Here is a 12495-nt window from a genome sequence, read left to right on the forward strand (position 1 = left end):
AAAAAAAATTAAGGGTCAAAGTGCTTTTTGACAATGAAGGCTTCCAACCACGCTTACCAGGCAGTGAACTCATCAAGGTAGGGAGCTCTTGGGAGTTCAGACATTAGGGTAAGAAAACTGAAGAAATGTGCACGAAACCTTCCACAACAGTAAACACACACTGTAGCTTGAGAGCTGGGCCTGTGGGTTCCAATTTGCCTGTGAACTGCACTGGTTTTGAGAATCTAGACAGGTTGTTTCACTCTCTGAGAGCTCAGGTCTGTTTTTATTCAGGCCCTGAGATCTCAGAAAGCCTCTAGGGCAGACAGTAAATGAGTTGTCCCAGGTCATTGCCAGATGGCAGCCCTGGGATTAGAATTCATGGGCCCTTCCTTCCAGCCAGCTGCTTCCTCCCCTGAGTCCAGCACTGTTTCTTCTTCTGAAAGCTCAGGATTGTATTCAATTTACTAAGGTTTGTGGTCACATAATCACCACTCCTAAATAAAACAATGAGTACAGAGCATCCGCTGTCAGGAAGTCAAACATGGGGTGCCTTTGCCCCTTGAGAACAGACCTCTCTAGAGCAAGCTCTGACTGAGGTTAGGCCTGTTCTACTTCAGAAAAAAAACAAAAACAAAAACAAAAACCCAACATGAACAGACCTCTTGGAATCTGGCAAAGACCTCATCTGTTCTTGTTTCTTCTCTAAGCACTGTTGTGGGCTGAAAGAGCCTGTGCTTGGTTCCACAGTAAGGGCCTCTCCTGGAAGCTAGAAAGCTGCTTCCAGGAGAAAAAGAAGAGCTAGGCTGAGGGCCAGCCTGGATCCAGATCCTCTGAGAGTCTTGACCATAAATTGGTTACTACATTGCCAATGGCCCTATCTCCAGGAGTACTACTTGGCAATACTTCTTCAGGTGGGTGGGAGCAGCCATAGTCATTCCAGTCTAAATTCTGCCAGGTCTCAGTGAACATCAAATGTTCTTTTCTTCTCTTTGTTCTTCCTTGTCCCATTGTGACTGATTGGTGCTAGGAGAGGCAGCCTGCAGCTCTTTTCCAATTCCACTAATTAGGTTGACTAGGAAGTTCTTTGAGGTATAATGTGTGCAATGGTCTTTGGGTTGGACACTTAAAGGATGCAGGAGCCTATAAAAGTAGAAAAAAGGCCTCAAAAGGAGAGAGCTCTGTACAAGGTCAGAGCTCAGCTGATTATGAGGCATGGGATCCTGAATGTTTTGCTCAGCCTCAGTGCAAATGGATTTACCTTCTTTCCTCATTTACTAGCCCAAGGAATCTTAGAGTAATCGCAATAACCTCATTTTCTGGCTCTGATTCATTTAGCCATGGGAGAGACTTGGATGTACAGAAAGAACTTTTTACCAGAAAATCCAGTCCCTAGTAGATGGGTTTTGATTTCTCTGTCCTTTCAGACTCCTTATATTCCCTCTATATGACTTGAAAATAGAGAAGGAAACCCTGTACAGTGTTAATTTAACTCCCTGCCTGTGGGCTCTGGGGTGTGTGTGTGCATGGTTAGAATGGGGTGGCGGTCTGTGAGCTCCCACACTTACCAGTTTCATTTCCACTTCTACTTGCTACATTTGCCCCCCTCGATGTCCTTCCCCTAAAAAATAGTTGTGTTTAATTCATGATAAAGGTACAGGGATGGCCATGGGAGGCTGCCCTTCTAGGCCTTGAAACACACTCAGCATCTCTCCTTAGTGTCTCTCCCCCATGCCTTAACTGAAAAGCAGAGTGCAGGATATTACAGACAAAGGCCTTTTAACACTCCCTTGCTCCAGAGGACTTCCCTATCCTGCAGAGTCCTGCGGCCCTGAGGTGTTATAATGTTGGGGCCTGCCCAGGGACAGCTCAGGAAGTGACATGATTGTCTTGCAAGCTTATTTCACCTTTATAGTGATGGTGACCTCAACAGAGAGCTCAGTCAGGCTAGATGGGGGTGTGAGTAAGAAAGTGGCTAGAGGGGATAAGGGGGAATCCTTGGGCTCAAGGGGCTTGTCTTGGAAAGAGAACAGGTCAGGCCTGTCATCGGAATAGACATATACAGAAAGGCTATTCAAAATGAGCACAGGGCTTTAAGGATGTGGCAGGCACCCAGGCCCTTCAGACCTGGCAGGAGTAGGCAGGACTTCTCTGGGAACTATCCAGGGTTCTGAACTGTCTCCCGAAGACCTCGGAGGATCTAGAAAGAGCCCCACCTGCTGGTTAATGCTGGCCTCAATTGCCACTGACTCATCTCTGCGCATTGTTGATATTAACTACCTGTTTGGACCCATGGCCTGAGTGGCCTGGAGTAGCCTCAAAATGACTCCACTCTCTCATTATGGCTGCAGCCTGGGCTTCATGCCAGCAGCCCGTCTCCCCAGACATATTTTCAACAAAGGCTGAAGTTCAGGATCTTCGTGTGTATGAAAAAATATCTCCCAGTCCCCTTGGAAGCTCAGAAGAAAACAGGCTTGGCTCAGGGACAAGGTGGCCATAGGGGAGAAAGAGAATTCTCCATGTGGTACATCCTCAGGCAGTTCATCACTTCCTCCCCTCTCAGCAGCCACTGCACAGACTTGCGCACACACGCACACACACACGCACACACATATGTATACACATGCTAGATTCTCTGTCCTGTTGCTGCAGTCTGTTCTGCTGCACAGAAGTAGATTCTCCTTTGTTTGTACCTGAGAAGGCTATACCTTCTTTGTTCTCATCACAGATATTATAGAAAATTTTCAATGACTACCAAATTTGAGTAGAATATATTCACTTTAAGAAATCTAGATAAGCAGAAAGAAAAAAAATCACCCTTAATCCTACCTTTAGAGCTATGCAGAGTTAAATTCCTGGCACACAACCTAGATCCTTGTGTTTATGCATGTGCAAATACACATGAGAGTCAGTACAAGCAACGCAGTGCAGAGCTTAAGATCACTGGTTTTAAGCCAGGTGTAGGTGGCACACACCTGTATTCTCAGCTACTTAGAAGGCTTCAGCAGGAGAATTGCAGGTTTGAGTCCATACTGGGCAACTTAATAAGACTTTTTCTTAAAATAAAAAAAATGAAAAGGGCTAAGGAGCTGGGTGTGGTGGTGCACACCTGTAATCTCAGCACTTGAGGGGCCGACTTCCAATTTAAGACCAACCTGGACTACACAGCGAGATATTATCTCAAAAAACCAAACTAAAATAAAATAATTTTTAAAAGGGCTGAGGGTATAAAACTATAGAGTACTTGCTTAGTATATGTAGGGCCCTGGGTTCATGAAAAGAGAAGGGAACGAAGTATCAGAAAAAGGAAAAAAATCATTTTGGAATGGATCCTATTTCTGCCATTTTTCTTTAAAAATTAGTATGCCAAGGAATACTTTGGATTCTTTATTTTTGTTGATACATGTTTACTGTACACAATGATTACATTCATTGTGGAGAGCTGGTACATGTAAATAACACATCTCAATTGTTTTTTCCCTCTTTCCACTCCATCTTTAAATATTTTTTTTGTCAGTATCAGATTTACTTGTTTTACAAATCTTTATCAATTTAATTATAATTTTTTGGGGGGGTTGAGACAGGGTCTCACTATGTTGTTGAGACTGACCTGGAACTCACTATGCAGCCCAGGCTGGTCTCGAACTCACAGCGATCCTCCTGCCTCAGTCTCCTGAGTGCTGGGATTACAGGTGTGTGCCACCACACCGAGCCTCAATTTAATTATAATAAGTAGATTAATAACCAGATTAACAGACCAAAAAACATATAAAACACATAAGACAATTATACTAAATCAAATCCTGCCTCACTCCTGAGTGCTGGGATTACAGGTGTGTGCCACCATGCCGAGCCTCAATTTAATTATAATAAGTAGATTAATAACCAGATTAACAGACCAAAAAACATATAAAACACATAAGACAATTATACTAAATCAAGATATACTTTTAGATGCACTGGCCATGCTGAATTATAGTAATTTCTCTCTCTCTCTTTTTCCTATCTTTTATGTTGAACTTCATTTGTATATTGAGTTTCTTAACATAGAGAAACTATGTGATATTTGTGAGTCTGGCTTATTTCACTTAACATTATGTTCTCAAAGTGCACCCATTTTTCTACAGATGACTCAAGTTTATCTTTTCTTTATCTATCTTTTCTTTATGGCAGAGTAGTACTTTGTTGTGTAAAAATACCACATTTTCTTTATTCATTCTCCTGTTACTGGATATATAGGCTGCTTCCAAGATTTAGCTATTATGAATTGTGATTTCTGCCATTTATTTACCTGTGTGATCCTGAACAAATTTCTAACCTCTCTCGGTGTGGTTTTTCATTTTTAACATGAAGAAAATAAGAAGCTACCATTAGAACATCATACTAATAATGGCTACTGGCAAAATCCATTGACTGTTAAAACTGTAAAACTTTACAAAGAAACAAGATATTGACACAGCTTAAACATATATATTAATTACTGTGGTAGTTTTAACATGTATTTACAAATTCTTCTATAGTCCTCCCTGTAGGAGGTGAAATTTAATTCCCTTCCCTTTGAGTGTAAGCTGAATTTACTGACTTGCTTCTTAAGAATGGCATATGGTAAGAGAAGTAACAATATCTTTACCATTAGTTATTACTTAAATAGAAAGACTTGGCAAACACCCTAGGTGACTAAGGTTAATACCACTGGTAATAAGACAGAGGCTTTCCTTGCTATGCCATGATGAGAAGGACACATCACCTTTGTGGTATTTTTCCCCCAAATCCATAACCTCAGTCCAATCACAAGGAAACATTAGGCAAATGTAAACTTGCGAGACATTCCGGAAAATACCTGATCAGTACCTTTCAAAAGTCAAGGTCATGCAAGTCAAAAAAAGACTGAAAAACTAAGGAAACATGTCAATTAAACACAGTATGGATCCTGGAAGAGAAAAAGGTTATCGGCAAAACAAACAAACAAAGCTGGAGAAATTTGCATGAATCGTATCATTAATAGAACTGTACTTGTATTAACTTCTCAGATTTAATAAATGTGCCATGGTAATGTAAGATGTAATATCAGAGGAAACATGAGCAAAGGTATACAGGACCTTCTGGGCTATCTTTGTAAGTTAATATAAAATGATTTCAAAATGAAACATTTAAAAATACCCCCCAAGTGTATTTAACCGGGAAGTGTTTTTCTATTAAGGTAAGAAGAGTTAAAAGAATTTTACTGGGGAGTAGAAGGAGCAGGCAGTTACAAATATGGGTCTGGAGCTTAGAGAGAGGTCAGAGCTAGAGATACAAGGTTGGGAGTAAAGCCCAGTGAGATATTAATTGAAACAATAAGCTTATATGAGATGCCAGGAAAAAACATGTAGAAAAAAATAGAACAACTGAGAACACTGGGAAGAGAGCTTCTGTCTACTGTACAAGAGGAGGATCAAGAAGGAAGTAGAACAGAGAGGGATAGAATGCTTCCATAAAAGCCAAAGGAAAACAGAGTTTTCAGAAATACCTGATTAGTACTGGCCCATGATCCTGAAAGATGATGGCAGATCACCTGAGAAATCTAAAAAATTAGATTTGAATTAGGTGCTGCTGCTGACTAATTCTTTCTACAAATAAAGGTAAAATTTTATAAATTATATAAATGTGAATTCTCCTAAAAGGATATTGTATGTTCTCCATTTATTCATTCAATCATTTATTTATAACAGTATGGATTAGCATGGATTAATACATTTATTTTATTTAGGAGGTTATAATCTAATACTATCACTATTTATTCTATTGCTCAGATTGTTCCAACTTGCACCATTGGGAGCTCTTTTGGATTGGCTCCTGCTTCCTTGACTTGCCTGTGGGCTTGTTGTAATCCACTTCCTCCCTCCATATACCTCTAGCAAACCAACAATGAACATATGGTAACACATTCTTTAAAATATCTAACTTTTTTTTTCTTCTTTGTTTGGTTTAGGGTCTCCTATGTTGCCCAGGTTGGTCTTGAACTCCAGACCTCAAATGATTCTCCTGTTTCAGCCTCTCATATGCTAGAACTACAGGTATGTGCCATGGTGCCTGCTTTTTGTTTTGTTTTTAACATTTACTCAGCCAAAATTCTGCTTCAGGTCTTTATCAACTTATTGCTGGATCAATGAAGTGCTAACTTTCATCTTCTCTCTTCATCTCTACTTCCTCCAGCCCATCTTATGCATTACTCTTCACTCTTTGGAGAATTAAACACTGCTCTGAGTACAGTACTCTTTTACTCAAGGCCCTTCAACACCTCCCAGCACTAAAAACTCATTGACCTGACATTCAGTAATTTTTAAAACATGGCCCAAAATTTACCAACAAGGCCGTTTCTGATTGTGCATATTTTCAAATTCTTGTTTCTCTTTGCTCCACCTATCAGCCCTCTATGACTTCCAATGCCTATATCTACTCTGACTAGGTCACTGTAAACCACTTAAAAAATCTTTATTTTTTTCCTTAACTTACAAAAGTAATGCATATTGAATGGGAAAACAGCAACACAAGTGCCTGAAGTAGAAAATGAATGTGACTTTCCTTGTCTCAGGTTGGCTTAAGAATGGAATGGCCTTTCAAGAAACTTCAGTATCTCTCCTATCTTTCTAGTAAATTACCATCCCATAATAAACACATTCTGAAGTACACTTGTTCACATGAGTTTATGATACAAATGTGAAATGGTTAAATTCAGAAAAATATAGAACTTTATGCTTGTATTGCATTCAAAGCTTTTTTTCCTTATTATGGTCTCATTTAATCTGACAACCCTAAGAGATAGAAATAGCATTTATTATTTATCCCAATTTTTCAGAGGAAAAAAAAGTGAAGTCTTATAAAGCTGAGCAGTTCCCCACAAAATCTTTTAGTCAAGAGGAGGTTTCTGTTTCCTGTCTCCTTTCCTACTTTACCACATAAAAAGGTCATGGTAAAAACCACAACACAAACAGCAACACTAATGGGAGATATGCCAGAAGCCAAAGAACAACCCAGGATATTGACATGTGAGTGATCATGGCTCTTTCTTCCTCATTGTGAGTACAAATTTCTTCCTTTACTTCTCTATGGTGATGGTGAAACTGCAGAAAATCTCTCAGCAAGGAGTAAGAGACAGCAATGTATCTTTTCAATGTTAATTACTATGTCCAAAGAAGTGCCTTGCCTCCTGAAAACCACAGGGCTCTGTAGAACTTAAAAAGGAAATGAAAAGATGTGAATTACGTGTGTCAGGTCAAAACAAAGGGTACCTAGGAGGGACAAGATAGGTCAGTAAGTGGCACAGAGGTATCTGGCAGTATTTCCATACTCACGCATCTTACTAACCTGTTGGTATGATGCCCAATTCAAAAACATGGGAATTATGAGGCAAAAACTCCACTGCTTGGGTAGGCATGATCCAGTGGAAAGAGCATGATTTTTGACCATTTGTTTCCCAAAGTGAGTGAGTGTGTGTATCTATCTATATCTATATACCTAAATCTATCTTTAAAAAGGTAATGTTGTCATAACAAACTCAAAAACAAAGGTGAATAAGGAAGAAAATGAGGGCCAGATTTAGCTCAGTGGTTCCGCTGCGTGCCTTGCAAGCACAAAGACATGAGTTCGATCCCTGGTACCAAAAAAAAAAAAAAAGAAAGTTCTGTAATTTGACTGTTGCCATTTTTTAAAGGTAGGAAATCTTTATTTTGCCATTTTATACTTCTAGACTTTTAAAATATGTGGTCAATATGCAAATTTAAACTTGGAATCATACTATACATTTTCCACATGTAGTTTATGATAGTAACATTCCTGTTATGTGCATTTTTAACCCAAGAAAAATATACCATGAACATCTTTTCATTTTGAGCCATAGTAGATCTTACTTTCCTCTTTTAAAAAGCTTCCTATGTTAGCAAGGTGTCGTGGTGTACATCTGTAATCCCAGCACTTGAGAGGCTGAGGCAGGAGGATTGTTGCAAGTTTGAGGCCAGCCTGGGCTACATAGTGAGCTCAAGGTCAGCCTGTACTACATAGCAAGATTTTGTCTCAAAAAAACAAACACCCACCCCCACAAAAGCTTCCTATATGTAAGCTGTGGAATGAGATGGAGGTTTGGGTCCTTTACTTTTTTCTTCTTCTTTTCTCGCTATTATAATGTTATAGTTACTATAACTGTTATAATCTCAATGGTGTACTATAAAATTATATGTATATTTTCATTTGTTTAGAACTATTATAATGTCTAGTCTTTATGCATTTATCTGTCTTTTTTTTAGTTCAATGAATTCCTAGAAGTGGAATTGCCCATAGAAGTGAATTGCTGAGGGTCACTGGGCATGCAGGCATATGCTTGGAGGCACAGTTGTCTTTCCAGAGAGGCTGTGGCAACTGCGTGTGGGGGTTATTCTAGTTTTGAAGTCAGAAAGATTAGTTCTAAGGCCAGCTAACTGTATGACCTTTGGCAAGATACCTTTCTTATTACTCCCTTCCTTTCATAGGTGTAATATTACCTACTTTGTAAAGCTGGTGTTAGAATGAAGTGAAATGATGTGTGTAAAATATTTTATAGCAAGCCTGGCATGTACAACAAATGGTAGCGTTTTTTGTTTGTTTTTATGCTGCTTGCTGATTTTGTTTCAATCTAGTCTAAAGTGTTTATGAGCACTTACTATGTGTCTGTCACCAGACATACAACATCTCATTTAATCCTTTCAAGGATAAATGCATTAGTCCCAATTTACCCACCATCAAAAGACGCAAATGAAACAAAAACAAAAAACCTTTGGATTTCAATTAACTTCAGCATTACTAATCAATAGTAAGTCATTGCTGTCTTAGGGGGTCTGCATTTCCCAAGAAAACCTGGAAGTCAGTTTCCAGGGCTCTGCTTTTAGTGACTAAATCACTGAAAAACACTCTTCTCTTCCTCTCATTTATTTTTACTGAGGTCTTAGTCAGGGCATGGTCAACTCCCTGGACATTACAGATCAGGCCATTTCAACAGCTGACCCTTTTTTTTTTTCTTTAAAACAAGTCACTACATTACAATCTGGAGGATACAAAGGGACCATGAAAAACAGGTTGGGAGACAGGCCCTGAGACACATGCACCCTGGAATATTGAAGATCCAGGTTGAATTCAATTTCCTGTGTTCTTCCATAACCTGGCCCAAAAGCAGAATCTAGATTATGACTTCTTGGGCCTTTGTCAAAAATACTGATTTATAGTTGAAGTTACCAGGTTCTACTGACAACTCTCTGAAATGCCAAAAGGGGGCAGTATAGTGTTATGGTTAAAAGAATGGGTTTTGCCGACTCACACCTGGGGTTGAAATGGCTTTGCCACTTATTAGCTGTGTGACCTTGGGTCTCACTTTGCCTCTGTTCAGATTGAGGGTGTACCTCCTTTACAGAGCTGCAAGGATTAAATGATATTGTATGTCTGGTGTCAGACATATAGTAAGGGCTCATGGACAGCAGGACACACATCCATGCAGGGTGCATGGTTGAATATGATAGAATGAAATGGGGCTACCAAGTAAAGGAGATATGAAAACTGAATTCATTCAAGTCATTAATTATTATACAGTTCAACAGGCATCTAGTTAATGTCTACTAGGTGATAGTATCTTGCAAAGCACAGGAGACATAATAGGAAGTAAAAACAGATATGGTCTCTGCTTCATGAAACTTAGCATTTAAAAGGACCAGTTTTAACTGTTTTTGTTTGGTTTTGTTTTTGAGACAGGGTCTCATTACACAGTTGAACTCACTATGTAGCCTAGGCTGGCCTTGAACTCAGAGATCCTTCTACCTCAGCCTCCCAAGTGCCTGGATTACAGGTGTGTACCACCATGCCCAAGCTCCATGTTTTCATTTTTTTAAATCTTGTGGTGCTGGGACTCAAATCTGGGACTTCACACATGTTAGGCAGCATTCTACCCACTAAACTTCATCCCCAGCCCACAGACCCATTTAAATAGAACAATTACACCTATATATGTATAACTGAAAAGTGAAATAAGGAGAAGACCACTGACCAAGTCTAGGGATTAAGGGAAGCCCTCAGTAATGAAATTATTGGTAACCTAAGAGATGAACAATGAATGGAAGCTAACTTAAACAAAAAGCATCCCAAGCAGCAAGAACTTCATGTGCAAAGTCCCAAAGCAAAAGGGAGCTGAGACACCACAGAAGTGGAGGAAAAGCCAGTGATATTTTATGTAATGGCAAGGGATAATTATGAGATAGGCCAGAGAGGAAGGCACGAGGCAGACTACATAAGACCTTGCAGGCCATCTGAGCTCTTCGAGTAAATAGAAGCTGTTGAAGCATAGGGCTATTCTGGGCATTCCCGCTACTTGGCAACACTTTCCTCTTACATCTCTTTTCAATGGATGAAAAAGACAAGGTTTCAGACCGGGGATTTAGCTCAGTGGAATGTGCCTGCCTTGTAAGCTCAAGGTCCTGAGTTTGATCCCTAGTAAAAAAAGAAAAGATAAGGCTTCACATAATTCCTGTTGCGATCATGCAGGAGAAGGAAGACCATCCAGGAGAGGGAAGTACAAATGTAATCTGTAATAGGTCTCTTCCTTGAGAGCTTGTTGGTTCTAGCAGGGGAGCACAACTACTCATATACCCTTGACCGAGGACTTGGTCCTCCTCCATTGGGGTGGCCATCTTCTCTTCGGGAGGGACATACATGGAGCAGTGAGGCAGGAAGGGGACACCCACCTAGCCAGCCAGATCAGCTGAATCAACCCTGGTGATCAATAGGGTGACAGATGTTGCAGACAGATCACCCTCACATCCAACAGGTCCCTTCCTGAAACAGAATGAGGTTCACTGGATTCTCACTGCCCAAGAAAAAGCTAGACACAAGGAGCAATGTTAGTAGAGCAGTCAAGATTGAGGGTTTCATCCTACACATTTGGCCTTCTGAATCTATGGGTTCCATATCTATAGATTTAACCAACCTTGGATTAAAAATATTTGCAAAAACATTGCATCTATACTGAACATGTTCAGATTTTTTTTCCCTTGTCATTCTTGAAACAATAACTACAACTATTTACTTTTTTTTTCCCCCTCTGGTCTTTGGGTTTGTGAGGCAGGCAGGGACACCACTGAGCTAAATCCCCAGCCCAACAACTATTTACATGGCATTTACATTGTAAATGTAGAAATGATTTAAAGTAGAAAACTAGAAAATCTAGAAAGGATTGAAAGTATATAGGAAGATGTACACACATCATATGCAAATACTAAGCCATTTTACATATCCATGGATTTTTATATTGGCAGGGCTCCTGAAACCAATCCCTTGTAGATTCTGAGAAGTGACTGTATTGGTCATGATGAGTGGTCAGCTGTCACTACAGAGCCCTTAATGTGTTTTGGCTGCTGATAGTCTCTAGCCAGCCTCCACCTCTCTGACTTCCTGTTCCATCAGAGGATCCATTGTGTTGGACATAATGATCTAGGGACTAATACTTCTTAGGGCTGTTGGTGGAGCCGCAGGTCTCCTGTGGGCAGAGGCGATGTCTGGGGATGAATTCAAGTTTGTAAGAAGCAGCTCCCACTTTTGTGGGCTTCTGGTTAGCTGCCTTGCAGCACTGTGGTTCATGCACTGTACTTGTCTGGGGCACACATACACACACAGCTCACAGCCTCTACAGTCTGGCCTCTAAGAGAAGAGGAACTAGGAGTAGAGATACTGGGGGAACACAGAAATGTCAAGTACCAGAAGGTGGTTACTAGGTTCTAGCCCTTAGATTTTTCTTTTAAACTTGGCAGGAAAGAGAAAAGGACCTATGAGTGCTAGAGTTGCCCACCCCACCCCACTCCTCCCCCAACCTCTCCCAGCTTTCAAACAAGCTAAACAGGAAACCAGGCTTGAGTCTCTGCCAGGGCCTAGACTGGAGCAGGAAGCTCAGGAAACAAATAAGAAAAACCCTCCTCAGCACAAAAGAAAGCTGCTCAGAAATTCCTGGGAAGGTGAAAAACCCACCCACTGCTAAACTCTTTCCCAGAGGCGAAAAAGGTTGGAAGTGTTTCCACCCCGGGCAGGGGTCAAGCAAGGCCTTAGCAGGATCCACTGTTATCTCAGTGAGAACAGATTCCAGGTAAGGCCCCTCCCCTCAAGAAGTGCAGGTCACCAGTGAAGCACGGTGGAGTGCATGAGGTCTGAAGACACTATAGGGTCATTTTGAGTTGATAAGAAAGGAGATGATGATACAGGATATAGGCAGTAGTAAGAAAAAAAAAAGTAGACCTAAAGGAGAGAGGGCCAGCGACAAGAAAATACCCCATGAGGATGAAGGCAAAGAATTAACAGGGGTTCTTTACTATACAAATGTGAAGGAAACTCAACAAAATAATGAACCCAGATGATGACCATCAAGGACTGCTGGGGCCAGGGATTTAGCTCAGAGGTGCTGCCGCCTGCCTCACAAGCGCAGGGTCCTGAGTTTGAACCCCAGTACCAAAAAAAAAAAAAAAAAAAAAAAAA

The 12495-nt window shown here is 40.6% G+C and overlaps 1 protein-coding gene and 1 long non-coding RNA gene across 7 annotated transcripts in view; both read right to left on the reverse strand.

The window, feature by feature from the left end:
- Positions 1-10877, reverse strand: part of LOC109117886 — a 14386-nt gene extending 3509 nt beyond the window's left edge. Inside the window, exons 1-2 of the long non-coding RNA XR_002025198.2 lie at positions 10719-10877; positions 5489-5542 (exon numbers count right to left, since the gene is read on the reverse strand). This is a non-coding gene — a long non-coding RNA (uncharacterized LOC109117886). The remainder of the gene's footprint in view (positions 1-5488; positions 5543-10718) is intronic.
- Positions 1-12495, reverse strand: part of Fam219a (family with sequence similarity 219 member A) — a 58182-nt gene that overhangs the window by 32368 nt on the left and 13319 nt on the right. The window lies entirely within an intron of this gene.

This window comes from Fukomys damarensis, unplaced genomic scaffold, assembly GCF_012274545.1.
Source record: "Fukomys damarensis isolate Sample0158 unplaced genomic scaffold, DMR_v1.0_HiC HiC_scaffold_36, whole genome shotgun sequence".
Taxonomy (NCBI): domain Eukaryota; kingdom Metazoa; phylum Chordata; class Mammalia; order Rodentia; family Bathyergidae; genus Fukomys; species Fukomys damarensis.